This window comes from Apteryx rowi, unplaced genomic scaffold (assembly GCF_003343035.1).
Source record: "Apteryx rowi isolate R43461 unplaced genomic scaffold, aptRow1 scaffold_8, whole genome shotgun sequence".
Classification (NCBI taxonomy): Eukaryota; Metazoa; Chordata; class Aves; order Apterygiformes; family Apterygidae; genus Apteryx; species Apteryx rowi.
In genome coordinates this window covers 2,710,612-2,724,761 of record NW_020451093.1, presented here as the reverse complement: position 1 = coordinate 2,724,761, position 14,150 = coordinate 2,710,612, and the positions used below count along the sequence as shown (strand labels likewise).

The following is a 14,150-nucleotide window of genomic DNA, read 5'->3' as shown; positions in this document are numbered from 1 at the left end:
GCTCTTTTACTTGGTCCATTCAAAAGCCCTGGGTTTTGATCAGCCTTATTCTTTGGTTTCTTTAAACTTTGATTTTAGTTGCCTCTTAGCTCCAGGATACTGCTATAGTCCCTACTCTGCTAACCACTCTTTTCTGGTGCTCTGATAATCTCTTAAAATAATTGTTACGTTTCTGGTGACCCGCTTCTCAGCGCAGCTGATCTCTAGAATCTTCCACACACTCACAGCAGCCTTCACTGCCCACATCCAGAAGTATATCATATCCTGTTTGCACCACAACTCCCCGGCCATTTCCCCAACAACCACCCTCAGTTTATTGCTGTTACCTTCTGGGGATCATGTTTCTCCACTAACCATATATAGACAAGTACATTTGCCTACAGCTGAAAGAAGTTTTCATTTTAGGGACACAACAAGCCATTAGATAAAAATGTTTGAAACCTCGGATGGATGCCAGCTCTGTAAATCAGGAATGATGCTACTGAAGCTAATGGAGTCCTCTGAGATTGACATCTGAGCACCTAAGAGAAAATGTGGCCCTTTACTTCAGCACTGAACAGAATAAACAGTTCAGATCCATTCTCTCCTAAACTGCAACCTTTCCAAATCTGTTGTTTTAATTCAGGACAGGTTTTAATCTCAGACTCATAGCAAGAGCCATGACCTAGGCAGATCCCTAAAAGCAGAAGCTTGATTCTGCACAAGGGATGCAGCAGTTATCCTAAAGTTGTCCCAGTTCCCCCCGCAGGAAATAATGGAAGTTATTCATTTTCATTCAATTTCTCTTGAAAATAGTTAGTCCCCAGGCTCCTACTGAGGTAATCTGGGTGTTGTCTAATCACCAGATATGTATTCCAGCTTCGTTTAATGAACCCTCTGCATCCTTGTGTCTTAGAGCTGACTTGCATTTGCTATGATCTGTCCCACAGCCTCGTGCTCAGAAGATTGAAGGGTAGTTTCTGCCTATCTCTCCAAGAATAGTTGGTCACTAATCATTCTACCCATAGTGTCTGTAGAGAAAAAAAGTGTTAATATTAACTTCATCCTACATATCCTATATAAAACAGTTTTTTTCTGCAAAAGTAAGCGGACTATAGTTTGCAGACAGAATTTTCTGAGAAGTAGGATCAAGAAGCCACCTGTTAGTATCAAGATTTTAAAATTCAGAGACACACACACACACAAAAAGCATCAGTTTCCAGGCAGTCAGGGGATAGACACTAACTGAAGGAAGCACAAACAAAAAGGAAGATTGGCTTCATGACCCAGAGAAAAAACACTATGTACAAAAGAACACTACACATCTTCAAAACCTACAGTCTTTGCCCAGAGTATTCAACAGCAGCATAAGATTCAATCAAGTTTAGTTTTATAAAGTCTGTATATCTTTTTGCTTCAATCACTGTATGCCACTGGAGAAATATAGAAATCAGCAAGTCCACAGAATTGAGACCTGGGCCTTATCATTATACGCTCAAGCTCCTGTGGAGCCTGGGAAGCAGCACTAGAGCCACTGGGGCCTCAGCAGTCAGCAAATCCGGAATGCCAGGAAGCTCTCTGCAAAAAAAATTTTTGGCCTTACACTGCTCAAAATTTCTACCCTTTCTTTTTATCGCTGCAGAAGTTGTTCATGCACATTTGATTGCCATCCTTTGATTCTGCCATAGAAAGTGGCCATCTGCAGTGCCTGCTCACTTGTGCCACCCTGGCTTGCAAACTCCAAGCAGAGGGACTCCAAGCAGAGTTTACAAGACTAGAAGGACTCCAGGCCGGGAAGCTCATGAGTTCAAGGAATCAGTATGTGGGGCCCAAACTCAATGTCCTGGACAGGACTAACATTGTTTGCAACACCTAGAAATGTCAGTAATGACACTAATTCTGCATTAATCATAAATGGAAATTTGCACCCTGAAAGCTCCGTAGCCCATTAGACAGCAAGAAAACCAATCAATGGCCATTTTCATAGTATGTTACAAGATTTATAATATATCAAACTATTCCATCATAAAGGCAAGTAAAGGACCTCATTCTTTACAACACTGCACATGCTGCAATGATTTAAAGTAAAAAGTGAGTACAAAATGCTAGTAAATCATAACAGGCAAATAAATACAAAACCTAAAAATATCTGGAGAATTAGAACCAAAGAAGACAACCCTTCTATGCAAAATGGTAGGAAACTTAGAAAAGCTCCTGAAATTGGGAGAAGTGAGGAGCAGAATTTTAGTATGTAAAGAAATAGTGTTTTGTCTTCTGACACTAACTGACTTCATGTAGAAGGATGAAAATGAAGGGAAGTACTTGGATTTCCCTGCAACAGCTTCAACTCAAATATCCTATCTTGAGAACAAGAACTGAAACAGGCTAATTTTCCTTGTTCAAGCTGAAGTCCAAAGTAAGCAAACAGAATCAATGTTGAAAAACAAGTGAGATTTAAAAACAAAATTTATATTAATATTTTCAGGTATCACCAACTATAAAATAATTAAAGTATTTTTTTATTGACAAATTTTAAAAATTCCTTTAGCTTCCTGAAGCAACCACTCACTTTTATGAAAACAACAATGCATTCAGAAAGAAAAAAATGCTTTGCCATTATTACCATATGAGATTGCATAAAACTCAAGCAAAGCAAAATAAAACAAGAAAAAGATACTTATGTCCAGATTTGTACATGTAATCTAGAAGCTTTTTGCTAGCAGAAAAACACAAAACACATTATTGCTAGTGATGTTTTACTATAGGGCCCAGAAACCCTGCTGGTACATGAAAACTAAATGAAACAAAGAAAAGAAACGGTCTGTCTTCAGGGGATTTACAATTTAAGTCCTTATATAATGTTTTTCATCACAATATCCGAAAACCTTTCATCAAAGACACAGAACCTAATTTTTTTCCAGTTACACCAGGGCATGTCATCAATAACTGCATTCAAATTGTATAGAGCTGAACTAGTGAAATGAGAAGGAATCTAGCCATCTGTGCAATCTTCAAGAAGTCCTAAAGTAGCACTTGAATATAGCAATATTAATCACAGCAACTACTACAGAGATTTTTAACAAATTATAAGACAATTTAAGTTTTCTGGGAACATTTTAAAGTGATGATTACAACTCTTAATACGATTCTGCTGCACTAGGTTATGTAATGAGATACTTACACCTGCTTAGAAAGGCACTGAAACACACAACTCCAAGCATAAAGGTAAGATTTTCAGTCATACACCTGCAGTAGACCACAGGTGATCCAATGCTTTATTTTACCAAACAAGCAACATTGCTGTTTTCCACAGATCTTGTTTGGAAGACTTCCTCTTTGAAGTTCCTTTTTGTTTTGTTTGCCTTTTCCTCATTCCAGCTCCTCCTGTTTACTCCCTTGCCTTCTTTATAACAAATGAATCTCACATAACAGACCCTGTTGGAAGAGGGCCTGCAGTTTCTAAAATTCTGAATCAACTCAATGCTCAGCTTAAACATGCACTAATGACCTGTTGAAGAATATAGGGCTTAAGCACGTTCATACATGATATGTTTTGTTGAATTAATTTCTATTTAAGCATGTGGATAAGTTCTTTTAAGCTGCAACATAAGAGAAAAAGAAAACTTAAACAGAAAAGACTGAATTAAAACAGGAATTAAAAAAAGCTTCCTCTTTATTGAATACCTCTTTTCAACTTAATTTTCGCAATTCCTTCATGAAAAAAGGTATTAGCATTTGAAACCCTAGAAAAGTACTGCTAAATCATCTGACAGCTACCCATATTGCAAACCACACAAATCCAGAAGTTTTCCAAAAGCTTTCATTCTGCTAATAGTTTCTATACTACACAGAGGCCATTATCATGTGCCACCATCATTATGAACAATTTTATTAACTATAAATTTCAAAGTAATTCAAGGAAATGCAAAAATGACAGGAATAATTAAGCTACCATTGTCGTCAGTATTCAGTAAATGAAAAACTAAGGAGCTCACAGGATAAGGTCTGCACGATCAAGATTATCTAGTACTCTTCATGCTGAGCTTTATGGGCCAGTCTTGAGACGATGGACCTGCTTTTCAGAGGCAATTTTACTGCCGCTATTTACTATTTATTTTGTCAGGACAACTGCAACATTGCATTATTTTGTGACACAATAGCACGGCAGGGAAACACAAGGCAATAGTGAGCCAGCTCTATCTGTGTGATAAATTTGTACCTGCATTTACATTGATCTCTAGTGAAACTGTTGACATGCAGAGCTCTGAAAACCAAACACAATACTCCTAGACAGGATATTCATAGCCTAGCAATCATTTCTAAGCTTGGGTGCAAATGTTCAGGCTGAGGTTCAAATATAAAACAAACTGAAGATCTAGGGACAGAATTTTGTTCTCCCAGGCTATCACTCTGTTGCACGGTATTAAGCTAAATGGACATGCTGGAAAACATCTCAGTAATGTTTTCAGTCAAATTCAGTGTATCCTAGTTAAATGTCTAGCTTTGCATTCTCCAATAAATGTAATTAGTATAGTTTCTATAAAACTTTTCTGATATATTCTGATATATTGCTTAAAAACTTTCTTCCACACAATTCTACTTAAGCTAAAGAAATACAAATCTTTGGGGGAAAAAAAGGAAATGAATTGGCAAAATGGATAAATGGATTTAATACTAGCTTTATTTTTACTAATGTTTGATGTTTTTCTATTTTGCAACCTGCATTGTGACACAGCTTCAATTTGTTTCCTCACTCAAGTAATTTAAGTTGCAATACTGTTTCCTGAATTTGCAATTTCAATTTGCTCATTCTTCTCCCCAAACTCATCTCTTCTTTCCTTTTCACAGTGAGGGTTTACAAAACTGGTCAGATATGCCTTTTATGTGTTCCAGATCATATCAGTGAGAATTAACACAGAATGTTCTGTATCTTACATGACTCGCCACAAAGAGATTAGAGATATTTAGGAATAGAAAAGTATTATTACTGGGGAGAGACCTCATCCTCTGTGTTTAACTGCAATGACAGGCTACTAAACATCACTTCAGAAGAAAAATTAAGAAGCTTGTCACTGGATAAATTAGGAATTCTAATCCTATTTTTCTAATATTTTCAGCATTTTCTAATCATGCATTTGTAATCCTAGAGATCTGTACCCAGCAAGCGTGTAGGACAGACAACTCAAAGGTAACTGTTAGAGCAACATCACACTGCAAAGGGTCCTTGTGCAGTACTGATAGGGGCACAAACAGCACATTCCAGAGGTATTTGCTATTAAAGTTGTTTTAGAGGTCTGCAGTCATTTCATATGTTATTATATATGAATATAGAAGTTTGATTTGCTGTCATACACTGTTAGGATGGCCTAAATAGGAGTCAGTATTATTATATAGTTAAGTACAGGCTTTTATACATACACACAGAGATACTACATACAGATGGTTACCTCATAAATATGATTTATTATTTATCCTCAGACAGGCACATACATACACACTTGTATGCACACGTATTTTTTACACTCATTTGAGACCACTGGTGGCTATGAGTTTTTGTCATATTTAAAATAAAGAGAATATTATTTTGCTATACCTAGTGCACAAATTATCAAAACAAACCCCATCTTAACAGAAAGTTCAGATTTTAAACCATAAAGTCAGCACAAGCAGCAGACAACTGTCGGGCCACTTTGGGCTCCTGCTCGCTGCAGGCCTCCGGTCACTGCGGGGCAACAGCATGTCACCTGCACGCCGTCCCCCCGCCTCCACGCCTGCCGCCTGCTATCTGCAAGTTCTCGTAAGGAAGCTCTCCAGAAACCATGCTTCGCAGCACGCAGGTGAAACCAAGGACTCTCCCAGGATCAAACGCAGCCCTTTGTAGTTGCATTTCTGTGATCTCTGCGCTTCCCGTGCTGGACAGTGCACGTGGGTAGATACAGCCCCTTCTGAGAGGCTTCAGGAAATTCACAGCTGTTTCTTCTAAGAGGCAGCAGGATTCGAGCCCAGAACCTTCCAACTATAAAACACACCTAGCCATCACTTGACCACATGGAGCCTTTCAATAACTAGCAGATGTGCAAACCCTCCCTTAGAATATTTACTAACATGTTCCCCAGTCTCTCAAAACGTTGCTGTCCACAAGAGGATCACAGCTGTCCTGCTACATGTAGCTTGAAGAATAGCGTCTTAGGGAAAATATGAATCTTTACAGTAGAAAAAAGTGATTTGAAAGAGATAAGCTATAGCCTTGCCTACTCGGAGTAACAGGAATAGGTACCTTTCCATGCACTGAACAACAACAGTCAAAGTTTTAAGCATGCAGCTATCTAAATCATGAAGAAAATACAATCCGATGACATTTTCCAATGAATTGAGCAGCTTTGTCCTACTTTTTCCCTTACATAAAACGAATGAACACCCAAGTACATGTAAGCACTGTTGAATTTTCTGATGTCAAATGTTCTTCCTTGTTTTCTCTTTGCATTCTTCCCCAAAATGAAATGCTGTACACCTTCATAAACTAAATGTAATTTTTTTAACTACAGAAAACAGCAAAGCTCTTGCTTGTGCTGTTGTATCAGAAATGGCATAATTGGGACTGTACTATTGCTAGGCATATTTATGGCATAAAGCACGCTTCACAGCTGGCTTCAAATCCCAAAGTAAAGCACTCAGAAAGCAGAGAGAATGAGCAGGAATGTGAGGTACCAAGTACTGAACAACAGTGCTTAGACAACACCAGCAGTATGCGATTTTCCTCTAATTTGAGATTGAAGTGCTTTCGACAGCCTGAGGTTGGAGCTGCTCTTTTTCATGGGCAGGGAGAATAATTTTTAGGAGTTATTAAATCAAAAGAGCTAAACTGCCCAGGAAAAGAGGACACAATTAGACATGTCCAAGAACTCTTTTTTTCTCACGTGTTCTATCCGTCAAAGGAAGCAGAGGCCTAACCTGCCGAGCAAATGTTCCCTATTGAGCCGGAGGATCCCAAATGTCTCACAAAGGTGTCAGATAAACAAAAGGAGACGCGAGAAGGTGACGGGGAAGCTCTCACTCAAGTGTTGCTTCTCTTTCGAAGGCAAGAAATCTCAGACTACTCAAGCTAGACATGTATGCAAAATATCAGTTTTGTACAAAATCTTTTCTAAAATAAAGCATAGAGATTTATTTTAGATGTAAAGAAAAATCCAATTAAAATAGCATAAATTGTGCTTCCAACAGCAAGTTTAAATATGAAAGCCAATACTGCAGTAAGAACAATTCAATAATTTAATTAAACATTCAACTTTACTGTCCAAGGAGATTGTCCATTTACCAAATTAATTTCTTTTCCCCCAGAAACAGTTGTATCAGATAGCTATTGACAGGCCAAAGGTAATTTTGGGCACATTTAATAGATGTAGATAATATGTATTTAGTTTTAAGCAAAATTACTATGAAAACAGACCTCCCTCAAAGAGGTATGAGACGGCAAAATTAAAGACAAGAGGTAGCTAGCAAAATATCCAGTTATTCTGTGATCCAAATTGATTTTAAGATACATTTGAATAGCTGAAATCACTGTCGGCTTTACAATAGTTATAATTATTTTAAAAACAGTATTTCAGCAGAGATTAACCATAGCAGTCATTCCAGGGGATAAGAAAACAGCACCATCTAACAACTGCCTGGGATTAAAACACCTAACAGCCAGAGCAGCACGTTCACAGCCCAAGTATACAAGCTAAACGAGCCGTGGCAACGCAGACTGAGAACAGGGTACAGCAAAGGTTCAGAGCTAAAACGCTACTCAAGGACGATGGTGTGGCGGCAGCGAGGGCTGGCAGCTCCCCAAGGGAGGGGGAGCGGGGCAGGCGCCTCGCTGGCCAGGCCTGTCCCACCGCCCCCGGCAAGGCGAGCAGGGCAGCCCAGGCCACCGGGCAAGCCTGCGGTGACGAGGAAGGGCCGAGGGCAAGCCGGGAAGTCAATCCGCAGGTGAGGGTCAGCATCGGGTCTGGTGAGGGTAACCAGGGTCAGACACCGCCCAGGGAGCCCCGGGCAGCACCATGGTGCCCAGGCAGGATCCACGGCAGGGCTGTGGTGGAGCTGGAGCCCAGCAGCCCTCTGACACGGCTCGGGCAGGGTGAAGGCCCAGGGCTTGAGCTGACATGGGGCTCCCATGCCCTTGGGCAGAGCGTGCTGGGGGAGGCCCCAGGTGTGGCCAGGAAGGGCCTTTAAGGCCTCTTGGTGCACTCAGGGCCCGGACAGATGGAAAGTCAGTAAGACCTAAATATTGAAATAAAAAACCCAATAACGTTCACTTCCAACAGAGAATTTCTACAGGGAGGAGGAGTCAGCAGAAGATGGACATAATTATTTTGACAGATGTAGAGACTGGCACTGGGAAAGCTTCTACACGCAATTCAGTCTCTATTCTGTTTTTTTTTTTTTTTTTTTTAAGTTAACTAATTAAGTGAGAAATTAGCCTGGGCAGAACCCAGAGCTCTACCAGAACTGATTTGCAGCAGAACATTGTCAGTTATATAGTAATGTTTACATGTATTTCCTTCCGCTAGAAGTTTAGTTTAAGATTCAAAGCCAGAAATCTCCGCCAGATTTGTTTTTCTTCAGGTAAATATTGCCCAAAGCTTGCTTTGCAATTACAATTTTTAAAATGTTCATAAACTTAACAGGTTCTTAAGCAGCACCAAGAGATTAGGACGGGCTACGGAGAAACAGTGCACCTGGCCATCAGCATTATTCCCTGCAACACAATCCCACAGTAAGCTTTCTCTTGACCACAACTTTCTGAAGTCTTGAGAAAAGCAGAGGAGCTGGTAGAAGAACAACACAGGCTGGGATTGCTCTTACAATAAAATAATAACCTGGACCAGAAGAGAGGGAATCACTCATGCTACCTCCGCAGCCTCCAATGAGGACCTCTAAGGAACCCTGTGCTCCTCAGCTGCTGCCAAACATTTGCATTTCAGCAAACTTTTAAAAGACTGCAAATGAAGATCCTAGACGATAAAGAAATTAAGTTTTTGAGGAGGGAAGAATATCTAACAGAACTTGAGACATAGTTTTTGTAGTTAACGGACTAAGCCATTACAGAATCAAGTGACATACACCAAGAGAACGTTGGTAGGCTTTCTCAGTCGTGTACCAAAGATCAATGATAGTCACATTTACCCAGAACTCCTCATCTTCAGACATCTCTGTACAACTCAGACTAGACACCCAGCTATCGGAAAACAGCTTAGCTCTGTTTAAATTTGTGGAGCTTCAAAAGTCTGATCCTCTGTGAAAGCTAATGCAAGATCAAGCACTGTTATTCTTACAAATGAAGAAACTGAAGTAGAAGTTACATGTTCACCCCACAGCCCTGATAAAAACATGAACATTCTCAAAGCCCAGGTCCTTCTTAAGCCTTGCTCTACACGTTGTCCTTCCAAGTAATAGCAAGGTATTGAGAATCCTCAAAGAAAGAAATCCGCCCTGCTTGTGTCATCCTGTGCATGAACATCAGGGAGCTGTGGAAATACTATGAGCAAAGGTAAATCGGAATATTGTCTGTTCTGGGAATAGATGCAATTTTCAGCCTGGGCGTAATTGGAAAGCCTATAAAGGCTGAAATGAAGGAATCAAAAAGCTGTTTAATATATCACTGAACAAATTAACTTGTTTCTTACAGTGGGTAGATCAATTTTCCTAATTTTTTAAACATTCCTAGCACGTCCCTACTCTTCTATATCTACTCACTTCAATAAAAGTACTCTAAATTTATACCTATGTAAGGCAGAAATCGACATTAATGCAAATGCTCTTGCTCTGTAAAACAGCAAATCCTTCTCTACACTAAAAGTGAGATTTCACAGTCAATTTAAACTGATCTAAGACTGCACTGCTCCTGAAAAGGGCAATCCAGCCTTCCTTTTATCTCCAGCTGTGTGTTCACACCACTTCCCTTGTGTGGGCTCTAGCGATCATACAGCCAAAGGATAAACAAGATCAGCTCACTGATCCTACTGAAAATTAACACTAAAAATACTTAATTTTCAGCTGGTTTCTGCAGGGTTGAAAACACCCCTTTCAATGACAATCTACAGTTAACCTTTGCTTAAGTTGATTGTGAAACCTCAGAGTGAATTGAAAAAACAAAATTTATTAACAACTGAGCAAGTCACATTTTAAAAGTGCAATTTTTATCCCAGTTTAGAAAAAAACCCTAGTCTAAATAGATCCTTATGTACAAGAAATGAACTGCCAATTTAAAGTGAAACAAATTATAGCTAAATACTCATTTAAGAAATGGATTTAGAATCTACAAATACTTAGCTTATATGAAAAACATAATCCAAGGGAAAATGATGATTAAAATGCTGTAACTTTTCCTGTCATTTTTCTTTATTTTTCTTACTTGATTGCTTTAAATTTTTATGCATTTTTAATCTTGCATTGGGATTTTGTATTTTTTAATTTTTTGATCAGGTATTTTTCACTAACTCTGTTTATAAAGCAATTAGCAAGATCTTCTTTCCCCTTTTTCAGTCATTCTTGTTGGTTAGATTTTATCTGTGTGGTATTGTGATACTAAACAAACTGTTCCTTTCTGATGTTTTTTTCTTGCTGGTTCTGGTTTTCTCCTTCTAATGTGTGTAGTAACAAGAAGAAGGGTGTTCTTTTATGGCAGCTAAAGATACAACAATGCAATAATGTGGGAAAAAATAGGTTTCCCTAAATAACTTTTAACATCATCATGAGGTTTAATGTTTACATTAGAGATCTAATGGGTAATATGATTTGAAACCACTGCATTCACAATTAGGTTCATTTTAAAACACATTAAAAATTATTTTAAAAAATCAGCTGACCCAAATTTGCTGCAGCTGTGTTCTTGTAATTTCATAAAAACTATAGGCATTACTTTGGTTGTAACTTAGGACAGGTTCCACAGTCATTAATACCAGACCACCCAGCAGAACTAGTTTGATGTGGGTCAGACTGGGGCACACAATCATATTTCTATCGGTTTAACCAGAGTACGCAGCGTAGAGATCATTTTTGCCTAGCAGTTTTATCATGGTTTTATACCAGCTGCAGGAAAGCAGATACTACCTAATCCAGCCGAGAGCCTGCTGGTACAAAGTTAGCTCAGCTGAACTTTTTGAATACGTTTGAACTAGAAAAATCAGTTTATTTTCAAACTTATCAATGTTTTGTGTCATGTGGCCAGAGCATTCTTTGTCTTCTACTAGAAGGCTACCACAATCTGACCTCATATGAAAATTTTAACGTATGTGCCTTGCAAGAGTTGTTTCACAGGGAATACACTCCAAGCACAAGTGATAGATACCAAAAGTGCAATGCACTCTGGTGTCTTTGACCCAGCTAACGACCGATCTGAAAGAGTAACAGACAAGTTTAAACAGTATCTATGAAAGTGGTCCTCAGGAAAAAAAAAAAAGAAAAAGAAGTGTTTGCATGTGACAATTACAAAGAGGCTTGTAAAAAAAGTGTGTAAGTCCTACTATAATCACTAAAGGAAAGTGTCTAAGGCGTGGATAAAAAGACAGAGACAGGAGAAGGCCTCTTCTCTTTGACTGTTAGCAAATTTCTGAAAAGCAGCTTAACAGTTTGTACTAGAATGCGCCAGAATCACAATTTATACATGCCCTGAAGGGCTGGATATCCCTACACAGGGAAAATGTATATGCATATGGTATTAACAGTGGATAATTAGCATTATCCTACATATATATAAATTAATAATATCAAAATACTTGACTGATCTCTGAATTTCCAAAGACCACCATGCTCAGAAGTGTGAACACTGTACTTTGTTGGCCCTGTTCTGACAACCGCGTTTTATAAACACACAGGTTTTTGATCTAAATGTAGTGCTTCTAAGAATGCTAACCCATCTGATCAGGTATATATGCAGGTAAAATCTCCCCAGCAGTGTTATTAGAGTTTCCAGGTCCCCACATCCAGTCAACAGTCAATTGATGGCATCCATGAAGTCTGCTAACAGGACTTTCGTTGCAGTCATTGTTTTCATGAGACTGGCATAGAAATTAAAACAAGTAAATGTCTTTTATATAGGACTTGTGAAAACAATCAAATGGTAACATTTGCTTGATACTGACCTAAACTTAATTTGAATTGGTGACTTAAAGGCTTGTAATATTTGTGATTTCTTAATGTATTACTCTTTTGTAGTTTTATTAGGAATTGGATTATTAACCTATATTCTACTTGCATGTGTAGTTTTACCTCTATGCACTGATTTGTACTTTTAATACATTAGCATCCATTCACACTTTAAAAACATCATCTGAAACCGTTGGTTTTGCACGTTATTCTCCCAAAACGACAGCTAGTGTGAAAAATGACTTTCTTAGGAATGGGCTACAGTTACCTGCACACAAACAGATTAAATTATTAAAAATAGGGTGAGCCTTCTTTTAGATTGATTATGGATTGGGGTTCTTGGAGATTACTCAGTGACTTAATAAACTCAATAAATGTGACAAGATGCTAAAACACTAATGGTTTCTATTTTGACCTTTTCTACTCTTTATCTTTTTGTCTGTTTTGTTATCATGTAACCTCTTACGGAAGGAAATGTTGCCTTCTTTTATGTTGGGAAATTGCCCAGAACACTGCAGACACTACCCAAACAAAGAGTAATTATAATAATGACAAAATAGGAGGAGGAGGTTTACTTGACCCCATGCCAACAGCCCTCTGAAGTCTCCTATCAAACTCAATGGAATTGCATGCAGGCTTATTGCTTAGTTAATTGTACTAATAATTATAGTACTAATAGTTAATTGTACTAATATAATTAATGCAATCAAAATGAACAAGAGAAAAGATATATTGCTAAGCATGCAAGAGATAACTGAACTTATTTTTTGAGGGAGTTACACACAACACAACATAACCATTTAAAATACATAAATATGTACCTTTTCTTTTCTCTTGTGCTGAGCTGGAGTTTAAGAGATCTAGAGTTTCCTCCCAGTTCTGCTCCTGACTTCATATTCTTCAATATACCACTGTAAGGTAACTCTCTATGCCTTCATCTCACAACCTATGAAACAGAGATAATGATTTTCTTCTTAGAGGACTCTGAGATATACAAATAAAATGACACATCAGAGTTCAATACCATTAATATACTCTTTCTCCATTGAATGACGTCTCAAAGCAGAACCTTTTCCTTTAATCTTGTCTGCTGAAACATGCCCTATGCCAGACTTCAACAACACATTTAAGTAGTGTATGATGAAAAGGTCAATATAATGAAATAAGCTCTGCAAACATCTCATTTTCTCTAGATTTAATTATGATGAATCTGATCTACTGTGATAACTTTTTTTAACTTTTCTAATTTTACAAAGTGCTCGTAACAGATTCTATCAGTCCTTCATATTTCATGCTGTGTAGTCCCATTTATCTCCTGTCTGTGAAACATATAGCTAGCATGACATTTCATATCCTAGAAACTTGCACTATTAAACAAGGAATACAGCCTTCCTGTATCATTAATGCCAACATTATGATTCAGACCTGTGGCTTCTAAGTCATTCTTTTAGGTTAATTTATTGCTGTAATAAAGCAATTTCTTTGCTTGCTTCTAGTATTTTATATGACAGTGCAAAGATTTGAGTATATTTTCTGAGAAGCATAATATCAAGACTTCAGTTGTCCTTAGAATTCTGTTAATACTTCTGTAGCCTTATTTATGTGATTACACCTTCAGCTAAGAAAATCTCAGCCTTGTGACTACTGGTAGGGCATCCCACTGAGATTTGCTTAATTTTTATTAACCTCATAGATAGATGTAGATAGTAAAAAAAAACCAAAACACTATTTTATATGATTATCAGAATATCTCCTTTTTGCTTAAGGGATCTTGCTTTATGTTATACATAAAATACATATTATATAAGATTACATAGTCTCTACAGAAAAAAAGCAGCTATAAATATATAGACAGGGAATATGTATTAAATATATAGACAGGGAATATGTATTAAATATATAGACAGGGAATATGTATTAAATAAGCAACTGTCATTGAATACACTGCCATAAACTAGCAAGCAGATGCAATGGTATCTATTGCCAAGACTGTATTTACAGTTCTGTGAATGGTCTTTGGGTCTCTCTCACCTACCTTT

At 37.9% G+C, this 14,150-nt stretch overlaps 1 long non-coding RNA gene across 3 annotated transcripts in view; it reads right to left on the bottom strand.

Moving 5' to 3' along the window:
* The window catches only part of LOC112977109, a 180,734-nt gene that overhangs the window by 92,055 nt on the left and 74,529 nt on the right, over window positions 1-14,150 (bottom strand). For all 3 annotated transcript variants that reach the window (XR_003257334.1, XR_003257336.1, XR_003257337.1), the window contains exon 4: window positions 12,933-13,057. This is a non-coding gene — a long non-coding RNA (uncharacterized LOC112977109). The remainder of the gene's footprint in view (window positions 1-12,932; window positions 13,058-14,150) is intronic.